Source organism: Triticum urartu, chromosome 6A (genome assembly GCF_056163025.1).
Source record: "Triticum urartu cultivar PI428250 chromosome 6A, HENAU_Tu73, whole genome shotgun sequence".
Taxonomy (NCBI): domain Eukaryota; kingdom Viridiplantae; phylum Streptophyta; class Magnoliopsida; order Poales; family Poaceae; genus Triticum; species Triticum urartu.
Window position 1 is genome coordinate 592,908,631 of NC_141878.1, and position 24,178 is coordinate 592,932,808.

Sequence of the window (24,178 nt, forward strand, 5' to 3'; positions counted from 1 at the left end):
ATGTCAAATACACAGTACTCCCAGAAAGCCTGCTAACCATACCCACAGAGATTGTTGGGTTTTCAAACAATCCGGCAGACTCAACGCCGAACACAAGGGGCTCGACACACCAAGTGAATACGAGGACGAAACCCAAAAGCAGACCACCAGGAAACAAAAGAATTTCCCACAAGAAGTAAAAACAGTAAACTTACTTCACATAACAAAACATGCGGCGCCCATAAAGGTACGCGCCACACGGCCTATCCCAAAGGGGTCCCGCCACTGGTTGTCAAAACCAATCATCTTCGATCATCTGGATTATTCTAGAACTATCAGGAACGTAGGCTGGACTGCCTTGGTACTCGATCCAATGGCGGACTCAGGTTTCCAAATGTCCTTATGGACGGCGGCAGTGGACTAAACCTGATATATCAGGACACAATCCGTCACATGGGGATAGACCCAACAAGAATTCGCCACAGCAAAACCTCCTTTCAAGGGGTAACGCCTGGTCCGGACACCCATTGCATGGGTTTTCTCCGGCTCAAAGTTATATTCAGCTCTACCGATAACTTCCGCCGCGAAAAGCTGACTTTCCACATCGTCCCATTCTCAAGTCGCTATCAAGCACTGCTGGGACGCGAAGCTTTCGCCCGCTTTAACACAATACCGCATTATGCATCTCTTACGCTTAAGATGCCCAGTCCACGAGGCATCATCTCCTTGAAGGGGAAGCATTGAGTGCGCCTCCCCCGAGCGGAGGATTGTGCGGCCGCTTTAACAGCCCCACAATACAATGGCTTCACCAGCCAGAACATCCGAACAGGTCATTAAGACCACGGACACGGATAGACGAGTCCGGCACAAGAGTATCATTGATAAAGGCTTAGTGGCCATATACCCCTGCCCTAGGGGCTCCGCACATATAAAATAAGAGACAATAAAGCTCAATTTTACATATTTTACTTTATACTTTGTTTATTTAATATAACTTTTGTTCGGCACGACCCTTTTTCAACTTAGTTCCTCTCTTTTACAGATGAACGTCGTGCTGCGCCCGTCCAGGATACGGCACAACGGAGACACAGGCGCAGACGTGCAGTAGGGACCCGTTCCAAGGATTCTTTTCAGATTAAGACCCTGCGTAAACCTTTTTTACTGTCTCTTGTTGATACACATCCCCTGGTTCTATAACCAAGGAGGAGGCTGGCGTCTTGGCATGTGGCCACGTCAGAATTCCTGCGTGTACCTGGACACTAGGGGCTTATACCTAAGACCGTTACCTCGCCCGCTCCCATAAAGACCGAATACCTTAGGGAGTGTTCGGAGTCGTGAGTTTGGCCTTATATGCATCAGCTCCGAATCATGATTTTGGTCAAATGTTGGGTTGCCCGGCTCCTGTGTTCGGCCGCCTTACGTTCCGCTCTATCGGCTAAGGCGGCACCAGGAGAACTACTGCGATTGTGCCCCGGTTTGGCCAGGCGAGCACCTCAGTAGAGAAAGCCGAAAACCGACTGTCATGATATAGCGTGAGGCTAGTCAACCACTCGATGACTCTCTGGAATCTATAGGATTCCTGCGCATTAACGAAGGGCCGTTTCCGGGCCAGGCACATACGCGCCCCGAATTCGGGCGAGCGCAGTCGCCACCAGGGGCTATCTAAAGAGTCCCACTGTCAAGATCCTATGGCTAAGTGAAAGTGTTAAAGCATTATAGTCCGGTTGCCTAGCTCGCTGCGCTATCACCTCCTTTGTAGGACCAAGACGTTGGATTAAGTGTGAAAATGCGCCTTCTGCGAGCACCCCCGCACTATGTGCGTGGGGGCTGAAGCCAACGACTGCCATCTTTCAGATTTTATATATATATATCTTACAAACGGCCGCACAGGAGGTGTTCCAAATACTTGAAGGCACAAGTATAAAAGGCTACTACAATTCATCTAAATACTGCTTTATAATTAAATATGCTATCAGAACATAGCATCATTCGAGCACTGCGTCTCTATTACACGAGCGCCTTCAAGGACTTCCTGGAAATAGTGCTCGGAGGGCACTCGGCTTTGGTCCGAATCTCGGGATGCAACAAGGGTGGTCTCCATCTCCGCCCAGTATGTCTTGACACGGGCAAGAGCCATCCGTGCGCCCTCTATGCATGCTGACCTCTTCATTGCATTGATACGTGGCACCGCATCAAGGAATTGCTGCACTAAGCTGAAATAACTCTTCGGCTCCGATCTCCCCGGCCACAAATGACCCATGATGCACTTCATGGCACGTCTGGACAACCTATTCAGTTCGGCCCATTGAGCCAGACGATCGTCCACCGCCAGTGGACGCTCTAGATTGTGGAACTGCGACCAGAAAAGTTTTTCCACTTCGCGATCTTCTTGATCTCGAAAGTGTTCGGTCGCATCAGCAGCACTCGCTGCCAAATCCAGATAGGTGTCCCCCACACTCCACAACCGGTCCAACAGAGCAAACTTTGGATCGCAAAACTTCCTCCGCAGCATAAAGGGCTTTCCAGCCACAATCTGTCCGGCCTGACGCAGCTCCTCCTTCACAGCTCTCATCGCAGAGCGAGCGTCCTTGGCATCAGCAACGGCCTTCTCTAAGTCCGTCTGTCTCGCCCGGTCTTCTTTCTCAAGAACCTTGCAACGGTCAGCAGCACTCTTTAAATTCACGGCCATCTCGGCCATCTCCTTCTTGCTTCGGCAGTGAGCAGCCTGTTCGGCTCTCAGCTCTTCAAGGGCCTTCTCGGCAGCCGCATCACTTTTTCTGACTTGTTCCTTAGCTCGGGCAAGTTCCGTCCGAAGACTCTCCACGGCGGCCGCACCATCTGCGTCAAGCACACACATTGTAAGATACTGGCATAAAGCTCCTCTTACCAGATGCCGCCCGAGGAATTACATACCTTGAGCCTCATAAAGCCGCTTGTTGACAAGCGCGATGTCGGCATCTGCCACATCAAGTTGCCGCTTTAGTTCGGCAAAATCATCAGTTCGGCTCGATTCCGGACACCTCGCCACCTACATCCAAAGGCGACATTTTAGACCTGGGATTATGATCCTTTGCGCACTGTCACTTCTGACAACGCACAGAGTCTCAGGGGCTACTATCTACACAGGGCGCATCTTACTTATGCGCAATTGACAAAAGTGTACATTATCTAACGTACCTCAAAACCCGTCAATAAACTTCTGACGGCCTCGTGCAATCCGCGTTCCGCAGATGAAATCCTTTCAATCACCGTGCCCATCAATGCACGATGCTCCTCTAAGATAGAAGCTCGCCCCAGCAGAATCTTTAGCTTCTCCGGCCGAGCACCAGACGGTGCCGGACTTGTCCTATGGCCTCTTTCGAAGGCCGGACGCGGAGAACCTTGGGGGGCCACATAGCTATCTTCCGCCCCTGCCGGATTCGGAGAAACCCTCCGCGACGACACCTCAGGGTCGCCCACCTCGCCAGGCGGTACGGCAGGGGGAGGCGTCCCGCTCTCCATCATCTCCGGAAGAAGATCCCCCAAAGACGAGCTCTGCTGAGAAGGGCTGAGGTCCGAGCTACAAGGTAAAAATTTGGTTAATCTTCTCAGGTTTAAAGCAAGGATTTTTCTCTCAAAAATACAATCTTTCTCTACTTCGGCTCGCTGGAGGGCTGGTCCCTTTGAGGGCATAGTTCGGCTGAGGAATCCCCCGACGAAGGACCCTCTGACGAGGATTTTTTCCCCCGCTTGGAGGCCGTAGCCTCCAGGTTTTCAGAGGCAGTCCTTTTCTTCCCCGGAGGAGAGGAATTTTCGGTTCCTTCCCTCCGAACAGCCTCCTTCGAGGAGGACGTAGCTTCCTTGTCCCCTCCCTCACTTTCCTTCGAAGGCACAATCTTCAACATCCTGACTAGGACGGAATCCGGCCTGGTCTCAGGGAGGGGAGTCAGACACCTTATCAGCTTTGCTTTCGCTATCCACTCCTATTTAAAGGGACAGCTCTTTTAGGAGCAAGTTTATGACAAATATATGGATAACGAGTCCGGGCACAAGGCTACTTACGTGAGTATCCGGGCGATTGCAGCTCAGGCCTGCGTCCTCGGTCAAATCCGGACACATTGCTTGTGATCCGAAGAACAGTTTATACATCTTCGCGGGCGTTGCGCCCATAAAATGCTGGAGAGCTCGCGGTCCCTTCGGATTAAACTCCCACAGGCGAAGGGAGCGACGTTTGCCGGGCAGGGTTCGGCGGATCAGCATGACTTGCGTCACTTTGACCAGGCTGAGGTCTCTTTTTAAGAGATCCCTGATGCAGCCCTGCAACAACGGCACGTCCTGGGATGGCCCCCAGTCTAGGCCTTTATTGACCCACGACCCTAGCTGCTGTGGGTGACCCGAGCGAAAGGCAAGCGGCGCCACCCATTTGGTACCCCTGGGAGCGGTGATATAGAACCACTCCCGTTGCCATAAGCCGAGCTCCTCTTGAAAAGAGCCCTCGGGCCATGGAGCATCAGCATTCTTACTTACAACAGCACCTCCGCACTCTGCGTGCCGTCCCTCGATCATCTTCAGCTCCACTTTAAAGGTCTTGAGCCATAATCCGAAGTGAGGGGTAACACGGAGGAACGCTTCACACACGACGATGAATGAGGAAATATGGAGGATGGACTCCGGAGCTAAGTCGTGAAATTCCAGCCCATAATAGAACAGCAGCCCCCTCACAAAGGGATCCATTGGGAAGCCTAACCCCCGAAGGAAGTGAGACATGAACACCACGCTCTCACCGGGTTGGGGACTGGGAATGGCCTGCCCATGAGCAGGCAACCTGTGCGAAATTTCGCCGGTCAAAAACTTGGCCTCTCTCAACTTTAGCACATCCTCCTCCGTGACGGAGGAGGGCATCCATCGGCCTCGAAGGTCGGAACCGGACATTGTCGAAGGTCCGAAGCGCTTGGAATCTGGAGCCTAGGGTGTTGGAACTCGAGGCGACGGGCGAACTCGTTTGAGATTGAAAAGGAGTAAGGCCTTGGTCTCTTTATAAGAGGTTGAATACCAGGAGCCCTCCCCGTAACCGTTTGGGACTCGCCTTTAATCGAGAAAACGTGCTAACGGGCACGATTGGGTTACCCACGTCCGTATTGATGAGAATCCCGTAAATAAAGGGGACACGATCTCTGCTTTGACAAGACATGCCAAGGAAACCGCCTCGCAAAACGCGCTGAGGTGGGGAAGTAAAAACGATTCGAATAAAGGCTTGGCCGTAGCGTGATGTCACGCTGCGGAATACGTCAGCAGATTGGATTTGTGTTAATATTATTCTCTCTATGGCAATATGTGGAAACTTGTTTTGCAGAGCCGGACACTATCCTTAGTGTTTACAATTTTTTATGAAGAACTTGGAGGAGGAACCCGCCTTGCAATGCCGAAGACAATCTGCGCGCCGGACTCGTCGTCATTGAAGCCTGGTTCAGGGGCTACGGAGGGAGTCCTGGATTAGGGGGTGTCCGGGTAGCCGGACTATACCTTCAGAAGATACAAGATTGAAGACTTCGTCCCGTGTCTGGATGGGACTTTCCTTGGCGTGGAAGGCAAGCTTGGCGATGCGGATATTCAAGATCTCCTACCATTGTAATCGACCTTGTGTAACCCTAACCCTCTCTGGTGTCTATATAAACCGGAGGGTTTTAGTCCGTAGGACAACTCCAACATACAACAATCATACCATAGGCTAGCTTATAGGGTTTAGCCTCCTTGATCAAGTGGTAGATCTACTCTTGTACTACCTATATTATCAATATTAATCAAGCAGGACGTAGGGTTTTACCTCCATCAAGAGGGCCCGAACCTGGGTAAAACATCGTGTTCCTTGCCTCCTGTTACCATCCAGCCTAGACGCACAGTTCGGGACCCCCTACCCGAGATCCGCCGGTTTTGACACCGACACGTGGCCTAGCTTTTCTTGTACACCATACAATGGGAGTGGTTGGTCGGTAAGTGTCCAGTGGCTAGCATGACAAATCATGATGATCTTTTCTGAAACTATCCTTTTGATTTGTTTTGCAGATTACTGAGCACTGAGAGCCAGATCTCACCAAATCATTTATTTCCAAAGAGAAGGTTGGGAAGGTCCCAACCCCGAGAATTACACACGGCCAAAAAACAAAACAAAACAAGAATGCCAGGTTTGCTCTTGACATCCCGGTGAGCATAAAATAGATCAACAGTATGGGTGGCATCAAACCAAATATTAGAAACTCTAGATGATCAGGTAGTACATAATGTGTATCTTTAATTTTGTCCGAGAGATAGTAGAACATGGGACCAGATCCAGTGTCCCTCCAAAGGAGCTCCCACCCCGGTTGCCTTGCTTATTTCCAACAATGCCTCGGTTTCATGGTACCCCACCTTCCAGATTATTATCAGACACATACAGATTGGTGAGGTGTTGCAAGCCACCCAGCTCTCTTGGGATGAAGCCCGACAAATTGTTCTGCTGAAGGCTTAATTGTTTTAACAGCCCAAGATTACCAAAAGAACTTGGAACTTGACCAGCAAAATTGTTGAACGACAAGTCTAACCCCACTAGACCTGAAATATTGCCTAGTGATGCTGGGAGACGACCTTCAAAATTGTTATCCTCCAATAGGAGTTCTTCGAGATTCAGGAGGGTATCTCCAAAGTTAGATGGCAGTGTTTTCCCAAGCATATTGGAACCTAAGGATAAATATTGGAGAGAAGATTGATTGTATTTGTACAGGGTTTCCGGGATTCTACCCGATAGCCTATTTTCAGCAAGGGCTAACTCAGTAAGATTTGGGAGTTTTCCCAACTCATCAGGAATGGTTCCGGTGAGCTTATTACCAATAACTGAGATCTCTTCAAGATTACTGATGTTTTTTAGGCTTGGTGGGATTGTCCCGGTCAGATTATTCAAGGCAAGATTTAACGCAACTAGCTTGGATAGGAGGTCTATACCGCTGGGAACTTCTCCTATTAGTAAGTTGTTAAACATGAAAAGGTCATGTAGATTGGAGCAGTTTGTAAGAGTACCCGGAATGATCCCTCACAGTGAGTTGCCCCACAAGGAAAGGCGCTCCAATCTTTGGAGACGGTTGAAAGGAGGTATCACGCTGGTGAAACCATTCATGGACAGTTCCAGACTCCTAAGGAATGTTAGATTCCCGAGGGACGGTGAAATCGTGCCCGACAGTGATAGGTTCACGAGGTTCAGCTCGGTGACTCGGTCCGGGTGCTTCGGGCCGCCGCAGCCGACGCCCTTCAATGTGCAAAGGCGGACGCCGACGTGCCGTGATCTCAAGGCTTGCCTTGAGTCGTTGGTGATGGCCCGCTTGAAATCCAGTAGCGACATCATGTCCGTGTTGTTATCATGGATTGTCGTCATTGAGGAGGAGCAGCGGATGCTGCCAACTCCACAAGAAACGAGAAGCAACGACAATAGGGTAAGGATGGGGGCGAGCCTCGCCGGTTGACTGGCACATGTAAGAAGGCCTCCCTGACCTGCAAAGCGTCAAGATTAAATGATCAGCGCAATGACTTCAGAAATGATGTGAAGACACTAGTGCAGAACCGGGCAATAGCACCGGTTCGTAAGGCCCTTTAGTGCCGGTTCCATAACCGGCACTAAAGTGTGGGCACTAAAGGCCCCCCCCCTTTAGTACCGGTTCAACATGAACCGGTGCTAAAGGGCAACCACGTGGCACGAGCCAGCTCCGGCGGCCGGGAGCCCTTTAGTACCGGTTGGTAACACCAACCGGTACTAAAATGTTTGGGGTTTTTTTGGTTTTATGATTTCTTTTTCATTTAATTTTGTGTTTTCCATTTTAATTCTTTTTCGTTTGCTGGTATTTTACGATACTACACATTGTACACGTTATGCATATATATGCTAGTAGAACCAATCATATATATAGATCATCAATGTCTCACAAACCACCATATTAATTCACACATACACACATGTATAGCTTTTATCAATTTCTCCTACATATGCATGTTGCCTTCGGAGCCAGTTGCATTAGACTAATTGGTGCCTTCGGAGCACGATGACCTGGTCGATGGGGGCGGTAGCGAGTAATAGTATTCTCCCTTCGGATTTATGACCTGGTCGAGCAAAAATCCCGCTATTTCCTCTTGAAGTGCTTGTACGCGCTCCGTTTCTAGGAGCTTGTCCCGCACCTCTGTGAACTGTTAAGAAGGAGATCAATATGCATGTGTATTAGTTGTGTGACTAGATATCGATAATGGTGTACAAATTGTGAATAGTGTTCTAACAAGCGTACCCATTCCTGTCTTTGAGATCTGCTCCTTTCGGACGCCATCATGCGAATGTTCTCGCAAACGCAGAATGCACACAGATCAGTCCCCTGCGCCTGCTTTAGGGCCTTTACGAGAATGGAATTTAATTTGATCAGATAATAATTAATCAAGCATGATAATATTAAAGAGATGGCAGCTAGCTAGCTAGTACTACTTAATTACTTACCTTGGGTCAAAACCATTTCAGCTGTCGTTTCCATTCGCCTTCCGTTTTGCTGATGAACCTTGCCCAAGCCCTGCCCGCCGACAAAGAAAATGAATAAAGGGGTTATTAAATAGTTCATATCATGAAATGACGAACTAAATAGGCCGAGATATATAGTTAATAATGATTGAAATTACCTGTTGACTATCCCAAACAAGATGTTATAGTCACTATTTTCTTTGAGTAGTGAGTCCGGTATTTCAACTGTTCCGGCGTCAACTTTAATGATACACAAGATCCAGTGAAATCTGCATGCACACACGTTTGCATGTCTTAATTAAGTGGGCATATGTAAGCAAAAACATGTAGCTAGCTAGCTAGTAGGCAAAAACAGAGAATTTGTAGTACAAGAAAATGTGACTCACTGGAAGTTGTAAGGAAGTAGTATATCTTCATTGTATTTGAGGCGCTTCAAGAACTCGAACATGCTGTCCTCTACCTGCTTTTCATAATGCTTGCCTATTTTCCATGTGTATTCATTAACGATGTTTGGGTCAATGAACCCAATGCCATAGCGTCCACCTTTTGTCATTTCATACATCTTCATCCTGCATAATACCACAGAAAAGAATATAGTGAGGATAATTACAGGTAATGATTGATCAAAAGGATCACTACAACTAGCTTGAGACTTAAATTACAGAAAGAAATCACTTACAGACAATAGCAACTGACGATAGATTTGTCGAGTGCGTCTTGATTGTATAACTGAAACAGTTCAGAATACTCAACGGTCACAGGTTTCTCATGGTAGTAATGATCGTTCTTGACTTGCACCATGAGGGACTCTCGATCGGATCTCTTGGTAATGTCCATGTACCATTGATGCAATTCATACATTCTCGTTGGGAGCTTCTTGACATCTTCTGGCTTGACCAAAGGTTGGCCCCGGACATATTTCCGTTTTATTTCCTCCTCTGTAAGCACAGGCATGTCCTCGATCTCGAGGAGTTGTCCAACAGTGATGTTGAGAGTTTCAGCCTGCATTATATGCTACTGGGTTATTACCACATCGCCCACCTGGGGAACGTAAACTGTTTGCCCACAATAATATTGGGCGCGCGTACTATCACGTGTTGTTGGCGGCACAACAAGCGGGGGGATCGATTGCGCCCACTGTTCTCCCAGCTGGGCAACGATTTTCTCGCATTTTTTGACAGCTGCTTGTTGTTTGCTCGAGCTCGAGCTCGCCTCCTTCTGTAGATGTTGTCGATGTAACTTCCTGATGTGGCGCTCATAGTCTGTGTCAACAGGCTTAGGAGCTGGTGGTTCAGCCATACGAATGAAGTGGTCAATAACTTCTACAGGCACTTTCTCCCTTGGCGGCGGTGGCGGTTTCGGTCCAAAATGGGCGTCGACTTCTGCCCGCACTATGGCCTTGGTTTGCTCCTCGGTACTGTCATAAGCCCTCTCAGGAATAGGAGTAGTGAGGTTTGGACCATATTTATATCGCTTGCCTCCGCCTGTACTTCCTGTACTATGACCTCGACTCGTACCGCTACGCACCATAGCTGCGGGGTGTCTCTTCTGCGATTGCTGAGGCGGCGGAGACGGCTGACAGGGCTGAGTTGGACGAGGAGGAGTGGCCTGAAGCTGTGCCGGACTTGGAGGAGGAGTGGCCTGAGGTTGTGCTGGACTTGGAGGAGGAGTGGACGTCTGACGCTGTGTCGGACTTGGAGGAGGAGTGGCCTGACACTTTGCCGGACTTGGAGGAGGAGGAGTGGCCTCACACGTTGGTGGACTTGGAGGAGCGGGAGTCTGCAGAATCGGTGGCGGACTTCGACGAGGAGTCGGGTGACGCGGTGTCGGTGGCCTTCGAAAGATGATGCAATCCTTTCTCAATAGGATGATACGATGTTTGGCCTCTCCGAGTGTGTGCTCCTCGTCACCTCCAGGAATGTCAAGCTCTAGCCCCGAATATTGGTCCACCACCTCATCAACCACGACACGAGCATAGCCTGCTGGAATCGGGTTGCAATGGAAGGTTGCATTGGGGGAATTTGTATAAGCAACGCCGTCCGCCACCTTCAAGGATATGTTCTTAATTTTGAAGTTTAGCTCGCAGTTAGTGTTCTCCGTGATGTCATCCACGGGGTATCTATCCAGCATTGCGTCAAACGGGGCGGAACCCACGCTGCTTCTCGGTATGGATGGGGCGGTGGTATCCAATGCTGGATCATCCACTAGCTGCTGCAGCTGCTGAGACCCCCTTTGTTGGCTAAGTGAGTCGATCTGCTCCTGCTGCCGCTGGAATTTGACTGCCAAGTCCGCGTGCGCTGATTCTAGGCCTTGAAGGCGTTCATAGTCTAGCTTCCTCTTCTCCTCCTCCATCTTCCTCTGCTTCTCCTCCGCAATCTTCCTTCTCGCACGGGTTCTGTAGTCGGTGTTCCAGTCCGAAAACCCCTCATACCACAGAATAGCGCCTTGCCTCATGTTCTTCCCGGGTGTTCAGGATTTCCCAGGGCACGCGTAAGCTCGTCGTTCTCTCTGTTGGGCTGGAACACCCCCGATCGAGCCTCTTCTATTGCAACAAGTAGCGCATCGTCGGCTCCGTTCAGACATGCCTTCGTCGAAACTTTGCCTGTCTTCGGGTCCAACTCCCCCCCCATGCGCATAGAACCAAGTCCTGCACCTGGGGGGCCAGCTCTTAGTAACCGGAGTGACACCTGCATCCTCCATCTCTTTCTCAGACTTATCCCACTTAGGCATTGCCACCGCGTAGCCACCTGGCCCCAGCTTATGGAACTTATCCATTTTTCGGCATTCTTCTTTTTTATTCTCGACCGTTCCTTAGCTAATTCTGAATCCTTGAATTTCACGAAATCATCCCAATGAGCACTTTGATTCTCTAGTGTTCCCTCGAATACTGGAGTCTTCCTTCCATCCTTGATGTACTTGTCCCATACACGATTCTTGTGGTTATTGAATGCAACCGCCATCTTCCTAAGAGCGGTGTCCTTGACTTTCTCCACATCTACATCTGTGAAATGATCTGGTAGGGTGAAATGTTCCATGAGAGTATCCCAAAGCAGTTTTTTTGTCTGTCGTCGACAAAAGTAACATTTGGACGTGGCTTTGCTGGCTCTCTCCATTCTTGAAGGGAGATCGGGAGTTGGTCCTTCACAAGAACTCCGCACTGACGAACGAACTTGTTCGCCATCTTCTTAGGCGCTAATGGTTCGCCATTAGGTCTGATTGCCTCGATATTGTACTTTACGCCCTCCTTCAACTTTTTGTTCGGGCCTCGTTTCGTCCTTTTGCCTGAAGATTTGCTCGATCCGGATGGCTGAAAGAAGAAAGATCGATTTGTTAATATATCTTCAACTCATTTAAAACATGTGATGATCACCAGATTCCTGCTTATATAAATATATATACCTCGCCGGTGTTTGTTGTTTCAGGATCAACATGTTCTTCGTCATCGTCATAATCTTAGTTCATGACTTCATCAATTTGGTCGTCGCGATCGAATATCATATCACCCTCTCCGGTGTTGTTTAGAAATTCGGAGCCGTCATAATCTTCTTCATTCTGATCATCATCTGGCCCGCGTATCATATCGAACATGGTCTGTTCTCTCTCTCTGTCGGTGTTGTCCGCCATAGCTTTTATTTAACTATGCCAAAAGAAATATAAAACAATTTAGTATTCAAATTACATCGTCTCGAATAATAGATATAATCTCGAATACATCGTCTCGAATAATAGATATAATCTCGAATATATCGTCTCGAATAATAGATATAATCTCGAATACATCGTCTCGAATAATATATAATATTGAATAGTACATCACTGGCTAGGTAGCTAATTAAAGATCGAATACTACAGAAGAATCTAGGACACTCGCGGTTCCTGCGGCGCGGGCGGTGGACACCCAAAGAGAAGGAACCCTCACAGGATCATAGCTGAAGTGAGATCCCTGAAGAAACTGCCGGGTATTGGAGAACCTGTCGCCCTCTAACGCAACCATGTAGCGATGGACGTGCTCGCCCTCCTCCCTGACACGACGACGTACCACCTCCGGCGGGGCCGGCTCCCTCAGCACCTAAACTGGCCCAAGCGAACACCACCAAACGAGATCAGGGTCGACGATGGGACCCGGGGCCGGGTTCCTCATCAAGCGGCGTGCCCCTCCAGGCAGCACCTCCCAGTGCCAGCCCGGCGGAGCCCAGTCCCGGATATGGGTCATCCGGACGTCGTCGCGGACGGGTCGACGGCGAGGATGCGGGCCGGGCATCGTCGAGAACAAATACTAGCTATATGCCCGCAAAAAGTAACATTTTTTTAATGATTGGATTTTGATAACTAAAATTTCTAACATTTCTATATAACTAACATTTCTAAAATATTTCTAACAATGCTATATATAACTAACATTTCTATAACATTTCTAATATTTCTATAACTAAAAAAGAGAAAAATTTCTAACTTTTTTATAACTATTTCTATAACTAAAAAACAAAAAAAAATTCTAACAATTCTAACTTTTTTATAACTATTTCTATAACTAAAAAACAGAAAAAATTTCTAACAATTCTAACGTTTCTAACAATTCTAACATTTCTAACAATTCTAACAATTCTAACATTTCTAACTATTTCTAAAAAACAGAAAAATTTCTAACAATTTCTAAAAACAGAAAAATTTCTAACTATTTGTATAACTAAAAAACAAAAAATGTATGTGTCTGTGTGTGCGCGCTCACCGGCCGGCGAGGCGAGAGGCGACGGGGGGGGGGGCGCGGCGACGGGGACGGCGACGGGCGCGGCGATGACGGGGATGACGACGACGGGGCGGTGACAACGGGGACGGGGACGTACGGGCAGGGGCAGCGACGACGACGGTGACGGGGACGACGCGGGACGGGCCGGGACGGGGCGGCGGTGACGACGGGGACGACGGGGACGGGGCGGCGACGGGGGCGGCGACGAGGGATATGGAGACGGCGGGGGCGGTAGGCGACGGTGCAGAGGAGAAGAAGTAGAGGGAGAGATGAGAAACTGACGAAATTTTGAAGTGTTTTCTTATATAGAACCCACCTTTAGTACCGGTTGGAGCCACCAACCGGTACTAAAGGCCTGTTTTGGCCAGGCCAAGCGGCGGGAAGCGCACCCCCTTTAGTACCGGTTGGTGGCTCCAACCGGTACTAAAGGCCCCCCCTTTAGTACCGGTTGGTGCCACGAACCGGTACTAAAGGGGGTGCGCTGGCGCAGGTGCGGTGCGCAAGTTTAGTCCCACCTCGCTAGCCGAGGGGCGACCGCACTGGTTTATAAACCCCCGTGCGGTAGCTCTCTCGAGCTCCTCTCCAAAGTATGTTCTGTTCTGCCCTGCGGGCCTATTGGGCCTGTGCGGGCCTGCATCCTGGCCCAACAACGGGTTGGGTTTCTAGTCGTATGCAGGCCGCTCTGGCCTAGTAGGTGGGCTTTTTATATTTTTTTTGCTTTATTTATTTTTGAGTTGTTTTTTGTGTATTTAGAGTTTCTTTGTGAATATTTTTGCTTTAGGTACAAAAAATTACAAACTTTATGTTAGTGCCCGTAGTTTTCAAATTTGAATAGTTTAAATTTTGAATTATTTGAAATTAGTGTGAATCACTAGTTTGTGAATAACTTAACTTTAAAAATCAGTAAAGGCATGAAAGAATTTGTTTGCGCATAAAATTTCTTCGCGTTTCAAATGCCAAAACACATAATTAACTACCCTAACTATTACAGAGATTCCCTTCTGGGTGTGAAACACAGAAGAAAGTGATGATAGTGAAGCCGATCACATCCCAGATCTTTGGGTGTAAAACTTTTTCTTCGCGTGTGTCCCTTCGCGTCGTAGCCATGGAAAATCTTCATCATTTAACGGGATGCTCGGGTCAATTTTCACTGTGAATGGAGCAATTTCATCAAACTTTTCATAATCTTCTTACTTGTCTGTCTTGTCATCCACTCCCATGATGTTTATCTTCCCAGAAAGAACTATGTGCCGCTTTGACTCATCGTACGATGCATTCGCTTCCTTATCTTTTCTTTTTCTTGGCTTGGTAGACATGTCCTTCACATAGAAAACCTGTGCCACATCATTGGCTAGGACGAATGGTTCGTCTGCATACGCAAGATTGTTGAGATCCACTGTTATCATTCCGTACTGCGGGTCTTCCGTTACCCCGCCTCGTGTCATATTGACCCATTTGCACCGAAACAAAGGGACTTTCAAACCACGTCGATAGTCAAGTTCCCATATGTCCTGTATATAACCATAATATATTTTCTTTCCCGTCTTGGTTTCTGCATCAAAGCGGACACCACTATTTTGGTTGGTGCTCTTCTTATCTTGGGCGATCGTGTAAAATGTATTACCATTTATCTCGTACCCTTTGAAAGTCATTATATTCGAAGATGGTAACTGGGACAGCAAGTACAGGTCATCTTCAATAGAGGTGTCATGCGTGGTACGTGTCTGCAACCAGCTGGCGAAACTCCTGGTTTGTTCAAGTGTAATCCAGTCATCAGACCGCTCCGGGTGTTTGGAGCGTAGCAAATTCTTGTGTTAATCCATATACGGAGCCACCAAGGCGGAATTCTGTAGAACTGTGTAGTGTGCTTCAGTGAGAGAATGTCCGTCCATACATATTATTTGTTCCCCTCCTAGCGTGCCTTTTCCATCCAGTCTGCCCTTATGCCGCGATTCAGGAACACCAATCGGCTTAAGGTCAGGAATAAAGTCAATACAAAACTCAATGACCTCCTCATTTTGACGGCCCTTGGAGATGCTTCCTTCTGGCCTAGCACGGTTATGAAAATATTTCTTTAAGACTCCCATGAACCTCTCAAAGGGGAACATATTGTGTAGAAATACAGGACCCAAAACGTTAATCTCTTCGCATAGGTGAACTAGGACGTGCGTCATGATGTTGAAGAAGGATGGTGGGAACACCAACTCGAAACTGACAAGACATTGCACCAAATCATTCTGTAACCTTGGTATGATTTCTGGATTGATTACCTTCTGAGAGATTGCATTGAGAAATGCACATAGCTTCACAATGGCTAATCGAACGTTTTCCGGTAGAAGCCCCCTCAATGCAACCGGAAGCAGTTGCGTCATAATCACGTGGCAGTCATGAGACTTTAGGTTCTGGAACTTTTTCTCTGCCATGTTTATTATTCCCTTTATATTCGACGAGAAGCCAGACGGTACCTTAATACCGAGCAGGCATTCAAAGAAGATTTCCTTCTCTTCTTTGGTAAGAGCGTAGCTTGCATGAACCTGATGTGTGCCGTCTTTTCCGTGCATACGTTGCTGGTCCTCCCGTGCCTCAGGTGTATCTTTTGTCTTCCCATACACGCCCAAGAAGCCAAGCAGGGTCACACAAAGATTCTTCGTCACGTGCATCACGTCGATTGCGGAGCGGACCTCTAGGTGTTTCCAATAGGGCAGGTTCCAAAATATAGATTTCTTCTTCCACATGGGTGCGCGTCCGTCAGCGTCATTCGGAACAGGTTGTCCACCAGGACCCTTTCCAAAGACCACCTTCAAATCCTTGACCATATCATGTACATCAACACCAGTACGGTGGCCAGGCTTCGTCCGGTGATCCGCCTCACCTTTGAAATGCTTGCCTTTCTTTCTTACGGGATGCCTGCTCGGAAGAAATCAACGATGTCCCAGGTACACATTCTTCTTACAATTAGCCAAATATATACTGTCGGTATCGTCCAAACAGTGCGTGCATGCGCGGTATCCCTTGTTTGTCTTTCCTGAAAGGTTACTGAGAGCAGGCGAATCATTGATGGTCACGAACAGCAACGCCTTTAGATCAAATTCTTCCCCCATGTGCTCATCCCACACACGTACACCTGTTCCATTCCACAGTTGTAAGAGTTCTTCAACTAATGGCCTTAGGTACACATCAATGTCGTTGTCGGGTTGCTTAGGGCCTTGGATGAGCACTGGCATCATAATGAACTTCCGCTTCATGCACAACTAAGGAGGAAGGTTATACAAACATAGAGTCACAGGCCAGGTGCTATGGTTGCTGCTCTGCTCCCCAAAAGGATTAATGCCATATGCGCTTAGACCAAACCATACGCTCCTTGCGTCATCTGCAAACTCCTTCCCGTACTTTCTTTCGATTTTTCTCCACTGCGACCCGTCAGCGGGTACTCTCAACTTTCCGTCTTTCTTACGGTCTTCTCTGTGCCATCGCATCGCCTTGGCATGCTCTTTGTTTTGGAACAAACGTTTCAACCGTGGTATTATAGGAGCATACCACATCACCTTGGCAGGAATCTTCTTCCTGGGGCGCTCGCCCTCGACATCACTAGGGTCATCGCGGCTGATCTTATAGCGCAATGCACTACATACCGGGCAAGCGTTCAAATCCTCGTACTCACCGCGGTAGAGGATGCAATCATTAGGGCATGCATGTATCTTCGGCACCTCTAACCGTAGAGGGCAGACAGCCTTCTTTGCTTCGTACGTACTCTCGGGCAATTCGTTGTCCTTTGGAAGCATATCCTTTATCATTACCAGCAACTTTCCAAATCCCTTGTCAGATACATCATTCTTTGCCTTCCATTGCAGCAATTCCAGTGTGGTGCCCAGCATTTTCTTGTCACCTACGCAATTCGGGTACAACAATTTTTTGTGATCCTCTAACATGCGCTACAACTTCTTCTTCTCCAAATCACTTGCGCAGTTTCTCTTTGCATCGGCAATGGCCCGACCTAGATCATCAACGGGCTCATCTGATGCCTCTTCTTCAGCTTCTTCCCACATTGTCGGCTCAGCTTCTTCCCCCATTGTTGTATCATCGTATTCAGGGAACCCATGGCCAGGATAGCTGTTGTCGTCCTCTTCTTCTTCATTGTCTTCCATCATAACCCCTCTTTCTCCGTGCTTGGTCCAAACATTATAGTGGGGCATGAAACCGGACTTAAACAGGTGGACGTGAATGGTTCTTGACGTAGAATAATTGTGACCATTCTTACAGCCAACACATGGACAAGGAATAAAACCATCCGACCGCTTGTTTGCCTCAGCCGCAAGCAGAAAAGTATGCACGCCCTCAACGAACTGGGGAGAGCATCGGTCATCGTACATCCATTGCTGGCTCATCTTCATTACACAACACCGAATAGACCAAATTAATACAAGTTCATACATAAAGTTCATACAACACTTAAATGCAACAAACAAATAACTCTCTAGCTAAAGCATTTAAATGCAACAACAAATGCGATCAAGATCGCAACTAAGGTAACAATGGATCCAACAGCATAATGATACCAAGCCTCACTATCGATGGCATATTTTCTAATCTTTCTAATCTTCAAGCGCATTTTCTCCATCTTGATCTTGTGATCATCGACGACATCGGCAACATGCAACTCCAATTCCATCTTCTCCCCCTCAATTCTTTTCAATTTTTCTTTCAAGTACTCGTTTTCTCTTTCAACTAAATTTAACCTCTCGACAATAGGGTCGGTTGGAATTTTCGGTTCACATACCTCCTAGAAAAAATTTCTATGTCAACTTGATGGCATAATTTGTCATAAACACGAAATGCAACTAGTTTTAAAAGAGAATATATATACCACATCCGAATCATAACAAGGACGAGGGCCGACGGGGACGGATATCAAAACCATGGCACTATATGTATAACAAACAACGTACGGGTAAGATAATTATACGAGTAACTATATATCCAAATCACACAAACATCAAATTTTATATAAAATTTCATGAACAAAGAGGCTCACCACAAGGTGGTGCCGGCGACGGGACGGTGCGGGCGATCGACGGTGGTTACGACGGAGATTTAGAAGGCACTAAGTAAACCACACCTACATATGCAAACTAAGTGTTATTTTTGACCTCAAATTGCATATAAATCAAATACTAGCACATATATATATATTTCCTCCCAAATTACTAAACTCACAAATTAATCACTATATAAAGCATTGCAAGAGCTAATCTAGCAATGAGAGATGAAAGGACAAAGTTGCTAACCTTTGTGATCATTTGAATGGATGGGGGCCTTCAAATCTTGGCAAATTTTAGGCAAAATATGTGATGAGCTCGAGAGGAAGAGGGGAAGAACAGAGAGGAGAGGGGAAGGGGAAAAACAGAGCGAGCTCGGATGGACGAAGGGTTTATGTAGGACGACCTTTAGTATCGGTTCGTGACACGAACCGGTACTAAAGGTGCTGGAGGGGCCCCAGACTGACAACATCCTGCCACCATTCTCATTAGTATCGGTTCGTGGCACAAACCGGTGCTAAAGGTATTAATGAGAGCGGTCCGGCTAGCCGTTGGAACCGGCACTAATATGCTTCACGTTTGACCCTTTTTTTACTAGTAAGAAAGAGTTTGCTGGCAACAATGTGACAAAACCGGCGGCAAGGCAAAAGATGGATGTTTGCTTAGCAGTACTATACTTCACTAGTAACGAGAACAGAGTAGGTATGGTATGGCACCTTTGCTCGACCGGATCGCTCGGAACGGCGGCCCGCTTCCTTCCATGGTTTTGCTGCCGGCCGGCCGGGTCGTGAGGTGTTCCTGTGTGAGTTGGAACGCTGGATGCTCATCAGGCTTAAGGCCGCAGGAGTTTAAAAACCCTCTTACAGCGTCATCACGTCCACACACTTGCGTCTGAATTTTCTGCAATTTTTCACAAAGCCTCAGCTGAAGCCTGCCCGCCATCGGAGCGAAGACACCTTGAGTCCGTCAATATTGTCAGTGACCGGTCCAGCTCTTCTGTATATATACTTTTCAGCCGGAATTAGACAGAGATATGTCCAGCATTCGTATGGCTTCGTTATGACGGCTGTTCTTCCTGGATACCATGGGCAAGGTTCAGGGACGGTTTTAGGTTCTTCCTATATGCCGCCTGACATAAGGGCGCAGCACTGCAATTCAGGAACTGTCCAATTCGTTAGAAAAATATGCACACAGCATGACAAGACCATGAGGTGATTTTTTTTTAAACTGTCTTTTTTATTCCTTTTGCTGATTTCTGAGTACATTATTGGCTATTCATTTTGCGGGTTGGATTAAAATGATGTCCACGTGGCAAACAAAGGGAGGGTTGCCAACATTCAAAATTCACCAGACCCGCAAGGTGCACAACTGCAGATATTATTGGTGTTATTGAGCTCTATCTTTGCTGCCGTGTTCTGCATGGTACTGTCCGAATCATGGCAAATTCTAGCCACACCTCGAGTGTAGGAAAAGTATGCATGGCAAGACCAAGGCGTGGTTTTGTAGACCACACACATATAGTATTGCACTTGTGGTGGAAGTGGAATAGAGAGAAGTTGCTCTCTGTATTCTCAGTTTCCCCCTTGCTTAGCTTAGATTTGTCTTAAATTGATGACGATGTAACAAAGGTAGAGGAACTAATCTAGTGGAAACAGAAGCAGGAGATATTCCGCAAAAAAAAAAAGAAGCAGGAGATGCTTGAGCTACAATTCTCGCTTAGTAATCTAGAAAGCCAAGTGACAACTCTGAATTGCTCTGCTCCCTCTGCGTGAAATAGAAAGCGAACCTGCGGGGAAAGTCGACGATGAGGCGCTTGAGCTCGTCGGCATCGAAGCGGGAGTAGAGGAGGGCCGCGACGGATGCATCGTCGAAGAGGTGCACGTCGCTCCCCAGCCGCACCGCCGTCGTCGCTCCCCAAACAGTATAAAATCATGCATAGTTCCAGCTTGTGAGTTGTGAATTGTGACGCCAATTTGCTACGGTCTCCAAACATAAGGGTCAGCTAGCTTGTGTTGCTAATTTGCTGCACTGCAGTTCACTCAACCACTGCAGTTTTATGATACCGATGTGTTTTTCTCTATAAAGACGGAGTTTCGTGACATGATGGACAAAGAGCCAGAGCCGTCTCTGCTAGTGACATGACCTGAGAACTCCACATTCGACCTCTTCCTCCACCCCGTTCTTGCATCCACCTGCTAGGACTTACAAATAGGAACAGTAACTGCATGATTTGACAGTGCAATGTCAGTGAATAGCTTAGCATATCTGCAGTTCCGTTTGTCGAAAGAAAAAAAAGGCACATATGCAACTTTATTTCAACCATGGACACCTAGCTGTATAGCTTAGCATATTTGCATCTCTAGAACAAAAACGATATTGAAATCAGAGGAGGATTGAATAGCAACAATTCAGACACATGAATGAAAAAAGAGAGGTTCTGTCCAGTGTCCACTATACTTTATATATGACTAATTATGAGTGGCAGGCAACAAAAAGATAATAACTGTTTGTTGTTTGGTTAGTGTTGCGTAAATCTTAGTTAATTCTATGCTTAAAAGCATCAAGCATTTCTGTATTAAACAAACATCTTAGACAGTACCATCCATGTGCTTGATATCTTCTGTTGCCTCTATTAGTTATGGTCTGCAAGGTAGACTTCTTTCCTTACCATAGCATTGCCGATTATCGTCAGAAATATATGATCAGGTCAACAATGGATTCATATCATCTCCATAATATGCAGCTTGCTGACACTTCAGAGGCAGCAAAGACAGACGCTGAGCGGAATGTGTCTGTTGTATTTGATATCATGAGGAAAAAGGAAAGCGCGAGGCTGAAGAACCTTGCTAAACGGATGATATGACAGATTGGAAGGAGATATGACGTGTCTCACCAGTGAACACACAGACTCACTATATGAAAACTACCATGACCAACGTGCAAATCGTCTGCCGTGCTCAGCATGGCCAACTGTCCAAATCATTCGGCCATAACTTGACTTGACTATTAGAAGAGTAGTACGCATGCAGTGCAAGACCTTGATCGTGCACTGCGAATGCACTGCTTCTCTGTGCTATTATACATAATTGACACATGTTAATTAATCCTATAACACTGTCCGCACTATCTGCACTGCTCCTTTGCCTGTTCAATTGCTTTGCATCGCATGACTGTTTACATTGTTGTAATTTTCGCATGGTTAACTTCAGTATTAGAGTCGCCACCAAAAAAGTATGCGTGCAACATGACAAAGGCTAAGACTTGGACTAGCTTTGCTTGTAGACCATACAATGGGAGTGGCCGGTAGCTGGCCAACATGACAAATCCGGGTGATTTTTTTGAAACTGCCCTTTTGATTATTTTTGCCGATTGCAGAGTACTGAGAGCCATGAGTCCTTTGTATTTATATGAATCTAAATTTGTGTATTTCAGGTAGAGGGAGGGGCAACACTAAAAAAACTCAGGACCCTAAAGCGAGATGTGTGACCTGACACACAATGTGCAGATACTATTGGTGTTATCGAGGGAATATTGGATACAAATTACAGCTCCTACTTCTGCCGTGCTATGCATGGTGGGCTGTCCCAATCAACAAATTCTAGCCACACCTTGAGCATAGGAAAAGTATGCATGACAAGACCAAGCGGTGGGTTCTAGACCATAACTAATCCTACTGCGGTTGTGGTGGAACCGGAACAGAGATAAGCTGCTCTGTCCATCCTCCTTTCCATCTGCCATTTCCGACCAATATGACTAAGCTTGTGCTGCTCATCCGAGGAGCTCCACTATTGCTTTGTCTATTGATCTCCCAAGCAGCATCCACTTCCCATAGCCAAGCGAGTGTATCAGGATCCTGCATCGGCAGCGAGCGAGATGCACTTCTGTCCTTCAAGGCTAGCCTCCTGGACCCTGCTGGCCATCTCTCGTCATGGAAGGGTGACAACTGCTGCCAATGGAACGCAGTCCGGTGCAATAATCGAACTGGCCATGTCATCAAGGTCAACCTCCGCAACATCGGCATGCACGCTATATATGACATGGGCTACAACATCTACGACTACAGCTACCCAAACAAGACCAGATCATTGAGGTTGTCAGCGGGCGAGCTAAGCTCTTCTTTGGCCACTTTACAACACCTGAGGTATCTTGATCTTAGCGGGAATGACTTCAACCACACTAGCATCCCTGTGTTCTTGGCTTCTCTCAAGAATCTAAGGTATCTCAACCTCTCGTCGGCAGGATTCGGTGGGAGAATACCTTCCCAACTTGGCAATCTCTCAAAGTTGCACTATCTTGATCTTAGTTGGAATTCTGATTATTATGGGAATAGGTCTTACATAGTGGATCTTGCATGGTTGCAACGTCTCTCTTCGTTGAGACATCTTGACATGAGTTCTGTGGATCTTGGTTCTGCGAGGGATTGGTTTCGGAGTGTTAATATGCTTCCTTCTCTTAGAGTGCTTGGCTTGTCCAATTGTGAACTCAACAATACCATGTTTGCTAGTATATCACTTTCCAACCTCACACATCTCGAAGTCCTTGATATGTCTGATAACAACTTCTATACTTCACTCAAGCATGCATGGTTTTGGAATCTCAAAAGCCTTAAGGAGCTTCAACTCTCATGGTCCATTCCTAGTGATTTGGCAAACATGACGTCCCTTGAAGTCATAGACTTCAGTTTCAATCAGCTCGTGGGTTTGCTACCAAACAGATTAGAAAATTGTGCAATTTGAGAAGAATGAGTTTTAATCGTAACAACATAGATTCAAGCATAGGGGAGTTCATGGGGCGAATGCCAAAGTGCTCATGGAGTACACTGCAAGAATTGCCAGTGTTGGATGGAAATATGACCGGGAATCTGCCCCTTTGGATAGGGAACATGACCAATCTTAGTGTTCTTCAAGCATCTACAAACATGTTGACTGGCCCTCTACCTATAGGAGTGGGAGCACTCAACAATTTGAAAACACTGGACCTCAGCTACAATAACTTCAGCGGTGTGCTCTTGAAAGAACAATTTGCAAGCTTAGGAAAATTAGAGCTTTTGGGCCTCAACTACAATAACTTTAGAGGTGTGCTCTTGAGAGAACATTTTGCAAGTTTGGGCAAATTAAAGCATTTGGATATCGGCTACAACAACTTCTGTGGTGTGCTCTCCAAGGAACATTTTGCAAGTTTAGGTAATTTGCAGTACTTGGACCTCAGTTATAATAACTTCAGTGATTTTCTCTGGAAAGAAAACTTTGCAAGTTTAGGCAAACTAGAGCATTTGGATCTCAGCCATAATAAATTAAATAGTGTGCTCACGGAGGAGCATCTTGCAAGCCTATTGAACTTACAGTATCTGGACTTGTCGCACAACTCTTTGAGATTAGCTATCAAACAAAAATGAGTTCCTCCATTTAGATTGAAGGTCGCAGGTTTCGGTTCATGCCAACTGGGCCCCAGTTTTCCAGAATGGCTTAGATGGCAATCCGACATTGATGTCCTTGTTCTCAGTAATGCAAGTTTAGATGATGCTATTCCTGGTTGGTTTTGGGTCACATTTTCCCGGGCATCATTCTTGCAAGCATCTCGAAACAAATTGCATGGCTCATTACCGGCAGATCTCAGGATGGACGCAGCGAGCGGGCTTTTTGGCCCGCTCGTGGCCCGAGAAGGACCGGACCGCTCGGTCCCAGCCCGCTAGCAAAATTGGCCGGTCCGGTCCAGGAAATTAGGCCCGCTCAGCACTCGGTCCGGTCCGGTCTTTGACCGGGACCGCTCGGCGGACCGAGAAAGCGCATTCACCGCCACCGCTGTGCTTCGTCGTGGCCACCGGCGTCCCCTGAGTGAACCATCATGTCCAGGAGCTTCCCCTCACCTTCTTTCCTCTCCTCCCTGTGCCCCATAGCCTCTTTTTTCCTCTCGCCG

General features: G+C 47.2%; 1 long non-coding RNA gene and 2 pseudogenes across 2 annotated transcripts; 1 reads left to right on the top strand and 2 right to left on the bottom strand.

Moving 5' to 3' along the window:
* Positions 1 to 6,349: 6,349 nt before the first annotated feature.
* On the bottom strand, positions 6,350 to 7,468 carry LOC147966890 (uncharacterized; annotated as a pseudogene).
* Positions 7,469 to 17,630: 10,162 nt separating this feature from the next.
* LOC147966891 (uncharacterized) lies at positions 17,631 to 18,699 on the bottom strand. Of its 2 annotated transcripts, XR_015609087.1 has the most exons (4): positions 18,512 to 18,699; positions 18,259 to 18,342; positions 18,091 to 18,148; positions 17,631 to 18,006 (listed from the first exon to the last, which is right to left on the bottom strand). It is a non-coding gene; the product is annotated as an uncharacterized LOC147966891 (long non-coding RNA). The 2 variants fall into 2 exon arrangements; XR_015609086.1 differs by lacking the exon at positions 18,512 to 18,699 and having other exon boundaries at positions 18,259 to 18,408.
* A 3,312-nt stretch (positions 18,700 to 22,011) lies between these two features.
* Positions 22,012 to 23,657, top strand: LOC147966892 (cuscuta receptor 1-like; annotated as a pseudogene).
* Positions 23,658 to 24,178: the final 521 nt, after the last annotated feature.